At 34.5% G+C, this 10,739-nt stretch overlaps 1 long non-coding RNA gene across 2 annotated transcripts; it reads left to right on the plus strand.

Moving 5' to 3' along the window:
* Positions 1–3,539, plus strand: LOC128018059 (uncharacterized). 2 transcript variants are annotated; one of them, XR_008184714.1, is made up of 6 exons: positions 1–214; positions 990–1,089; positions 2,054–2,204; positions 2,323–2,407; positions 2,913–3,039; positions 3,160–3,539. It is a non-coding gene; the product is annotated as an uncharacterized LOC128018059 (long non-coding RNA). The 2 variants fall into 2 exon arrangements; XR_008184713.1 differs by having other exon boundaries at positions 4–214; positions 2,089–2,204.
* Positions 3,540–10,739: the final 7,200 nt, after the last annotated feature.

Here is a 10,739-nt window from a genome sequence, read left to right on the forward strand (position 1 = left end):
CATGGTCAAGCGCCCCTAGCGTCACTTTTATGACGCCAAATGTGCCTCTCGGCGTCGACTATCGAAGCACTACGACCTTCATTGCTTTCAGTGGGAAACTTTTGGCGTCAGAATTCGACACAAGGACATGAGATGTTTATCGCTATGAAATCACGTTCAAGAAGTCTCATTCAGCACACATCGCGCGATACTTGCTATCAGTTCCACAGTTTGGGTGAGTAGTCGTATATACGCTCTTTTAATGCCTTTTATCAAATGTATTCTGTCTTCTTTATTAATCAGATTAGTGCCATATGTTTAATCGCTGTATTATATCGGTCATCCGCGGCTGTCTTTGAGTTTCATTGCGTTTAAATAAATGAACACAGCTGCTAATTAGTGTGATTAAACTCTATCTGTCACGTGACGTGCCATAGACCTTCGATCCGTTTTATATTATTATTAATTTCAGGATCAATGATGTAAGTTGTATTTGTAGTAAAATCATGGTAATCACGACACAATAGTAATAAATGAAATGTGAAGTTAAAACACAGTAAATGGGACATTAGTAACTGTAACTGTAGTTTTACTATGATATATTAATAATCAATACAACAATACAATAATCACCAAACCAGCTATGTTTGTATCACTGTAATGTTAGTGTTTTTATGTGCTTTTATATGACAGATATCACAGTAATCATGTGTTCTGTACCATGCTTTTAATACCTTTTAATGTGAATCCAAAAAAATAAATAATCAAATTAAAAATAAATAATAAAACATGTATTTTTCCATCTTGCAGTTCATTCATATCAGTTTATATATATATATATATATTTATTTTTATATATATATTTATATATATATATATATATATATATATATATATATATATATATATATATATATATATATAAATATTTTGCTCACAGATCATTATTAACATTCTGTATATAATTCAATTTTATTTTCTCTCCCCTTTTTTATTATTTTTATTTTTAGCTGAAAAGACGTAAAGGCAGTCAGCCCAGTGGTGTTTCTGGAGAGGGATTCCTTCAGAAATGGAGAAGACAGAAAGCTGCGGAGGCAGATATTTGCAGCAGTAAGTCTGTGATAGTTTGTCTCTTTTATCAAAAATTCCTGCTGTTATAATTTGTACAGCATTTGTTGTTTCTTAAACTGTTGCACTGTACAAATACCCACACTTGCCATCTTTTCACTTGACCACTTGATTACTTATTTGAAGTCTTTCCTGTATTTGGCCTAGTGTTCGAGTGAGCATGATGACCACGAGTGTGTGTCGAACTTTTCATGACCTGATGACTGTGTTTCCCAATCCTGATCCTGGAGAACCCCAGCACTGCACGGTTTTGGTGTCTCTCTTATCTGCCTTGGAGTCTTCACTGATGAGCTGATGAGTTGAATCAGGTGTGTTTGATCAGGGAGACATCTCAAATGTGCAGTGTTGGGGTTCTCCAGGACCAGGATTGGGAGCCACTGCCTTATGGGACACTTATGTGTTTAAAGAGATTTTTAATATCTAATTATCAATATTTCACATACTGTACATTGGACAGCTTTCCATGACCTCTTGTGAGATCTCGGCAAAAAGTCTGACGATTTATTCCAAAACATGATGCATGATGGGATACACTAAGCTTTGTATAGCGCTCCAGAGCAGTATTGGAGAGGTTTAGTGTGTGTTAAGGACGCTGTGCTTTGGCATTATTAAGACCGGGGACAGTCTTGTGCACACACTGTCACGTACACACACTCTCAAGTGGCCAAGACTGCAAGTGTGGGTATCTGGACAGGGTCAAAGTCTTAAAAATGATCCCTAAACACATCACAGTCTTAATAATCCAGTTTAACACTTGTATGATATTGTACAAGCCCCAGGACTGTCTCATCTGACACTATCAAAGAATTCATATGACTATAGCTTGTTATTAATTACTTGCTTTCAATAATGGATTCATTTAACATTTAATTATACAGCATCTTTACAGAGGTGTAATGTACAAGCTGCAAGTAATTAATAATATGTCCTTCCTTCTGTCTTACAGGATTTTTTCCAGATAATGCTGTTCTTCTTTTTCAGGTCTAAAATATCGAGCTCAACAGCTATTTTAAGAGCCAACCCTCACAAACCTTCCTAAAACCTAAAAGAGCTATTACTGAGTCTCAGCGAATCTTGCCATGATCAGCTCTTCCCAGGTACATTTGTTTACTCCAAAAATGCTCTGGTCTGAATCTTACTTTAAATTAACTTAATTATGTTTAATGAGCAATATTAATTGCACAGAGAGTAAGTAGAGATTATCTTGTTTCACAGAAGAGAAGGAAGACCAAGGATATGATTTGCTCAGGATGAGGAATGAAGATGGCCATCTTGAGCTCAAACAAACAGAAGTCCTCTGGTATGTGTGTGTTGAAGCAATGTTATACAACATTTTATGATGATCTCTCACAGAACTGGTCATGTCAGCCTTGATTTCGTTTTATACTATTACAATTACAGCATGTTAGCAAAGTGTGACTGGACATTTTTAATATTATGTTTTTAAAAACACACCACCTGTTTTATTAGCAGACAAGTGTCATGAAATTGGTTTAGTTGATATAAACACCAATTGACATTATTTCATTGTTTTGTAAATGTTATGTTATTAATTGTGAATTGATAGTTGATTGGTTTGAAGCCAGGCATTACACTGCACAGACTAAAACACGTTTGTGAGAGAAGTCAGGAACTTTGGAGAAAGATTCTAGAGGAAGAAAACACATTTACTGCAACAACAGATGAATTCTAGAGTCTCTGAGAACTACACATGCTAATGTCTCATGAGCAAGACCTTTGCTTCTGTAACTTTTTCTTAATTCTTGCAGAATGACATATTTATTGCAGTATTTTTATTTGTACAGATGATCTCATCAGCCAAATGAGGGGTTTTGACCAAGTGATGCTCTTGAAAGGAGTGAAAGAAGAGGATGTGGTAAATTGTCTTCAGAGAAAAGCTTCTCAAAAGATCTTAAAACAGCTTGAAGAATGGTAAGTGTACAGTACTACAAGGGTCATAGTTACTCACCCTGCTAAAACCACACAGAACATAAGCTGCGCTCTCTGTCCATTAAACAACTTCTTCTGTATTGTTTGTTTCACTTTGACCAGGTCTGGGATCTTAGGACTGAGAGATCATCTGGCTGAGAACAAGCTACACCTCATCAGTGCTGGACATCAACCACAAACTGTTTCCAGACACGAGAGAAGAAGATCACGATGGGGAGATGAAACCAGTTTAGATGTGATGATGGGAATCATTATTTTCTGGAACAGTATCACATGTCTTATATGTATCACATGATCTGTATCACAGTTGACTGGATGGGACTGTGTGACTTTTAAGGACATTTCATCACTCATCTGTGTGAACTGATTTATATATGAGGTTAATGTATCTTTGATGATAATTATTTTCATTGAATCTTATTTGTCTTGATGCTACTTTATCAACTTTATAGTCTATGCTTCAATAAAATGAAAATGGTGAATATTGTGTTCTGAAGATTCTTGGTAAATACATCATTTTACTAGGTAGGCTCATATGTGTTTATTTTAGACTTGGAAAAACGACATATTAATTATTGGGATTATTTTTTTATTTAAGACATGAACATTTTTGATCGGATTAATAACATCTGGGACATCAGTACACCAGAAAGTAATTTTTTTATATTTTAGTAACAAATATGCACATTTTTTTGTGAAATACAGGGAGTTACAAGATTAATTATTCTGCATTACAAGATGGTGCCATGGGCTTTATTGTTACAAGCACTTGACGGATAACTGAGAATGTAGCAGGAATGATCAACGTGGATCTTGTACTGCATTAAAACCAAGAGCACGCACATTACTGATGTCCAGCACATGAGGAGCAAGATACGGGGGTGAGGAGGACATTTTTACACTGATTTCGGCTAATTAGTTATATATAATGCTAATATATATATATATATATATATATATATATATAAATTAATATTCTTAGCACTGCATGAATTTGTCCTTGTGTAATAGTGAAGTATCACAATGTGTATACATTGTCCTTGATTACTGCTTTACAGTGGGGAATAGATAATGGCAAGTTGTTGCAGGTTCATCCATTATATTTCTTGCCATTTACTTCAAAAATCAAAGAAATAATCTATTATTTTCATTAATAAATCATTTCTTTATAATTTTTCCATGTTTCATCAGATGGCCTCACAATGTCCTGTCAAAAGGTATAATAGCCATGATGAATAGAATAGAAAACAGAGGACTGTGAAAACTGTCAGATATAAATGTGACTCAGCTCAGTTTGTTGTTCATGATGAGGAGAATACATATATGTAGGTTTTACTGCCCTGCTACCCCCAGGGGCCCAGTAGCACCCCCCGGAAGAGCCCAAAACTGTACATTTCAAATGGCTGTAAATCAGAGTCCAATTAACATATCAAAGAGAAAATGGGCAGGATTATTACTTATGCTATGCTGATAAAATAATGTTGAGCTCAGTTTTCAGAAATAAGTGGAAAGCTGGCATAAAAGCATTTTAAATATTGCTCACTGTAAAATACCACATTTCAGCCTGCCTCTCAAAAATATCATAGAGGTTTGCACAATAAACATATTTAGATATCCAGTTTACCTTAAAATAAATAATTTATTTAGTTTCGTTAATAAAAAGTTTTAAACTACATTACCCACAAGCCTCCGTCGTTCTATCTATAGAAAGGCAACACTAGGGGGCTGTTTTTGTAGTTCATTGAAGTTATGCTTAGGGTTAGGATTAGGATCTCGCTAAAGATGTCATTTTTCTCAAGATAGCAACACTTCATTGTTGACTTAATATATTACTAATGTGATGATAGGAGCAAAACATACTTTTTAACATGATGCGCTGTTTAATATGGGTTAAAAGATAGTCCAACCACAGACTGTCCTGAAAAGTCATAGCCAATGGCATCTAAGCTGAGCAGCAGCGTCACACTTCCTTATCCATGTATGACAGATGTCTTTCGTTTTTCGGCTGAAGGGATAGATTCGGTTAACAATAGATTAAGCTTGCTACTTATTAGATTCTGTTTTATTAACGTCTTCACCTTCCTCCGTTGTTCAGCTTGACAAAAATTGGGCAATATTGATGTGCACATGCCCAGCAGTCGCAGTTGTATCCAACAGATAGATTCTTCTCATTAAATATAAGACACATTTTTAAGATTTGTATATTTTTTTTTTGACCAAAGACAAATATATTTACTAATCAAATGACGTGCTTCTAAAATTTACATTGTATATTACATTGTGTTTTAAAGTTAAAATTGTTCACATTTGTGTTTCTGTGATTTACCATTCTCTACCATTTGAACCCTAGGAATAAAAACAGAAATTATAAATGAATGAATGAATGAATGAACAAATAAATACATAAAGCATAATAAACATGCATATTTTTGTAAGGATCTTCCATTATTTATTGATATGTCAAACTCATTTAAAGACAACATGCCCAAATTACTACACTGCATCCTCTGTCACCAAGCTCGTTTTTGCCACCATAAAGAATAAAAAGGCAGTTATGTTGTAAACATTAACTATTTTCAGTATGCAAATGAAAATGCTTTTATTAAAAAACAAAACAGTAAATACAGTATGTCTTTCAGAGAACACTGGAAAAAGATCAATTTTATTAAAAAAATTAAATTGACCAAAATGTTATACAACACAATGTAAATGTTTCAAACTCACAAAAAAACACCATGAAGACATGCATGTCAAGTGTGCAATATCATCTATAAAACTCAATCAGCACAGCATCAAATAAACACTGATTGTCTGAACAATGGAAGACAGAGAAAGTGTTCAGGAAAAAAAACACCTGCTAGCTTTGACATAACATCATGAATTCACTTCATGACTGGAGCTAGGGGATGACTGTGTATGAATATCTCCTTTACTAAAACTCTTAATTAAAGTCTAAAAAGTTCACTGTATGAAGCTTGAAAAAGAGAACAAAATGCTTTATCAATACGAAAAATACTATTTTTAACTATTGTTTTCATCACTGGTTCTGTAATGTATTCATTATGAGCTTATAAATAAAACAAAGTTACATCTTCTGCAAAAATCAAACCACTGCAAAGTCTAATCACTGATCCAGGGACCATATCTGTGTGTGTGGGGGATAAAGAGTTAATGAGGTGAGTCCTTGTGCATGATGGAGAACTGCAGTGTTATCCTCAAACAATCCTGTAAAACAGAAATATTACATTACATTCAACTAATACATTACACTGTGTTTTGTTTAGACCATAAAAGCAGCCTCTGTAAAGATGCTGTAAAATTAAATGTTAAATGAATCCATTATTGAAAGCAAGTAATTAATAACAAGCTATAGTCATATGAATTCTTTTGATAGTGTCAGATGAGACCGTCCTGGGGCTTGTACAATATCATACAAGTGTTAAACTGGATTATTAAGACTGTGATGTGTTTAGTACAGTATGTGAAATATTGATAATTAGTTATTAAAAATCTCTGTAAACACATAAGTGTCCCATAAGGCAGTGGCTCCCAATCCTGGTCCTGGAGAACCCCAACACTGCACATTTGAGATGTCTCCCTGATCAAACACACCTGATTCAACTCATCAGCTCATCAGTGAAGACTCCAAGGCAGATAAGAGAGACACCAAAACCGTGCAGTGCTGGGGTTCTCCAGGATCAGGATTGGGAAACACAGTCATCAGGTCATGAAAAGTTCGACACACACTTGTGGTTATCATGCTCACTCGAACACTAGGCCAAATACAGGAAAGACTTCAAATAAGTAATCAAGTGGTCCAGTGAAAAGATGGCAAGTGTGGGTATTTGGACAGTGCAACAGTTTAAGAAACAACAAATGCTGTACAAATTATAACAGCAGGAATTTTTGATAAAAGAGACAAACTATCACAGACTTACTGCTGCAAATATCTGCCTCCGCAGCTTTCTGTCTTCTCCATTTCTGAAGGAATCCCTCTCCAGAAACACCACTGGGCTGACTGCCTTTACGTCTTTTCAGCTAAAAATATAAATAATAAAAAAGGGGAGAGAAAATAAAATTGAATTATATACAGAATGTTAATAATGATCTGTGAGCAAAATATTTATATATATATATATATATATATATATATATATATATATATATATATATATATATATATATATATATATATAAAAACTGATATGAATGAACTGCAAGATGGAAAAATACATGTTTTATTATTTATTTTTAATTTGATTATTTTTTTTTTTGGATTCACATTAAAAGGTATTAAAAGCATGGTACAGAACACATGATTACTGTGATATCTGTCATATAAAAGCACATAAAAACACTAACATTACAGTGATACAAACATAGCTGGTTTGGTGATTATTGTATTGTTGTATTGATTATTAATATATCATAGTAAAACTACAGTTACAGTTACTAATGTCCCATTTACTGTGTTTTAACTTCACATTTCATTTATTACTATTGTGTCGTGATTACCATGATTTTACTACAAATACAACTTACATCATTGATCCTGAAATTAATAATAATATAAAACGGATCGAAGGTCTAAGGCACGTCACGTGACAGATAGAGTTTAATCACACTAATTAGCAGCTGTGTTCATTTATTTAAACGCAATGAAACTCAAAGACAGCCGCGGATGACCGATATAATACAGCGATTAAACATATGGCACTAATCTGATTAATAAAGAAGACAGAATACATTTGATAAAAGGCATTAAAAGAGCGTATATACGACTACTCACCCAAACTGTGGAACTGATAGCAAGTATCGCGCGATGTGTGCTGAATGAGACTTCTTGAACGTGATTTCATAGCGATAAACATCTCATGTCCTCGTGTCGAATTCTGACGCCAAAAGTTTCCCACTGAAAGCAATGAAGGTCGTAGTGCTTCGATAGTCGACGCCGAGAGGCACATTTGGCGTCATAAAAGTGACGCTAGGGGCGCTTGACCATGCTTCGGTTTTTGACGCCTTTGGAGTGAGAATGGGTTGATGTTTATTAGGGCTGCTCCGATCACGATTGGCCGATCGTTATGCGCATCTCGTCAGTAAAGCCGGTTCTATAATCAGTGGTAAATTCCCTCAGGTGCGTGATTTCACATACAGCAGCTGTTACTACACAGAGCCGTTGTTAACTGAGAAGATGTGCAAATAAACGCTGATAATGAACGTGGATTTGCGCAGCTTCTCAGTTATCAACGGCTCTGAGTAGTAACAGCTGCTCTATATGAAGTAGTAACAGCTATGCTCTATATTCAAGTGCCTTGCAGACTTTTGTAAGGAAAAGAAGTAGAACTTAATCTTTGAGCTAATCAACATCATGCCACAAATGCTGTTGACTGATTTTAACATGTACTGCACAAAAAAATCTTAATTTATGGCATCACCTTGTAGATTGAAATCATCATTAACTTATCAGTATAGTTTTTAATTTCTATATGGAGGCTTTCCATTTATTCTGCTTCAGGTGTTTGTCCAAGGTTTATGCTGAATCTTAAATATACCAAGCTTCACAAGAGGCATAAGAAATATCTATAATTAGGCCTCTGTAATAATCAGGATCAAGCCTAATTAGAGCAGCGCTGGTATTCCATTACTTCAAGGAATGGGCCTGAGGCATAGTCTACATATTAACTTGAACAAAAGAGCATTCAGTGAGCACACGGTAATGAGTAGGATTGTTTGTATATATCTACAGCTCACAGTGATGTCTCCTTTTACAATAAACATATGCACTGGAATGATGGTTTTGTGATAATTGAATATCTCTGACTGCCTGAGAGCAAATAGTAATTATCATTTATTTTCAGGCGCAATTTTTTCTATTGGATTAAGTAAGCAAATCTATGGTTTTTACTTAGAAAAGTGCCACAAGGAAATGTACAGCTTTTAATTGTGTGTGTAACCTTAAACAAAAGCTGGGGATTATTTGATGTGCCAATCAGCTTAAAAAAAAAAAAAATACTTCCTTTATTTCCCTTCCAGGTTTTTCTGAATTGTCATCATCAAGATGAACGTTAGGAGCAAAGACCAAATCTACTGTAACATCAAAGCGAATCCCAACTGAAACTGCAGGTGATTGAAAGTTTTTCGCATAATGTACACTTTTTCTTTCTTTGCAGTTATACATGAATATAAATTTCAGACACTCAAGACTGAATTTAGTTTAGATTATTATTTTAATATAAAGCTTATTGTTTTCATTTTATAAAATGACAGTCAATAACATTGCTTTAAGGATGTTTATACTCAAAAATGTTGTTTTTGTGTGAATCATGTGCCGTAGCGCAGAACACACTAAAGTTTTGCTAGGGTTAAAAACTGTGTTAAAAATATTTCCGCATTAGTAAGGAGGATTTTTTAATTATTAGAAGGTTCATGGTCCACAAACACGAGTGAGATGATCCTCGCATCCACATCGTGGTTCAGAAATGCGTTTATTCATTTTTGTTTCATCTCTCTCAGCCACGTCAGAATTGATCAGATTCCGGTGCACACTGAAAGTGTGTTTGATCTTTAGCTGATCATTAAATTAAATCTCTGCATGATGTTTCCATCTATGCTCAGCTAGATATAATGACCTCGAAATCTCTTCAGGGTTTTTCCTCCTGCACCCCCTGCCTCCGGCATTCCGGTGTTCATTTCCAACAGACTACTGTACCAAAAGAATTCCTAGTTGGGTTTTAATTACAAGGTCTTTGTTTATAGAAACAATTGATTCACACAAGACAAAATACCCCTTTATGCTAATAATATTCGTCTAGTGTGTTTCCAAACTTTTTCATTGATTATGACAAGCAGGAGTTCAGGAGGAAAGTCAAGGGCAAGTCTAGAAAGTTCAGGTTGAAGGATCAGCTCTCTTAGGAGCATTGTAGTTTAGCTAGCATTTAATTGTTTTTACTCATACACATACTGTAACTCTCAATTTCTTTATAGTTCCTGTAGCTTAGGTTACAGGAACATGCATCATATTTAAAGTCAAAATAAAGTTTAAATGCAAATCTGAGTTTATATCTCATAATTTCCCCTACAATTGGAAAGTTCATGTCTTGTAATTATGAGTTTATACAATTATTTATTTTTCTCAGAATTGTGATGGGAGAAAAAAAATCCAGATTGTGAGAGTAACACATACACACACACACAATTACCTTTTTTATTTCATGGCAGAAACAGTATTCCGTAGATCTTACTGTGCGTCTATGCATATAATTTTCAGGGAAGAAGAAAAACGGGCTACAAATGGAAGGACTGGGAACAAAAGGAATAATATATTCATCCTCTTAGCCTGTAAATGAATCTTGTTAAGGAAGAGCAAATGTTTTATATGAAAAGCCAATCCAAATGAAAGCACTCATAAACTCAAATACATTTCCAATAGTCTTTTCTTCTCTGGGGAGAGAAAATTAATGTATATGGCTCAGAAAGAAAGATATACATGAATGAGTGAGTTATTTTCTATTAACTGACTGAACCGGTAGAACAAAATTCATTTTAATTGATTACTCAATATCATTTGACACTTTTTAAGAAAGTCATTTCTCTCTCTCTGAATAAATCAGTGGCTGTTGAAAGCTGGGCACCAGATATTTGCTGAGTCTCATTATGAATGCTGTGTATTGGACACACGGATG

This window comes from Carassius gibelio, chromosome A8 (assembly GCF_023724105.1).
Source record: "Carassius gibelio isolate Cgi1373 ecotype wild population from Czech Republic chromosome A8, carGib1.2-hapl.c, whole genome shotgun sequence".
Taxonomy (NCBI): Eukaryota; Metazoa; Chordata; class Actinopteri; order Cypriniformes; family Cyprinidae; genus Carassius; species Carassius gibelio.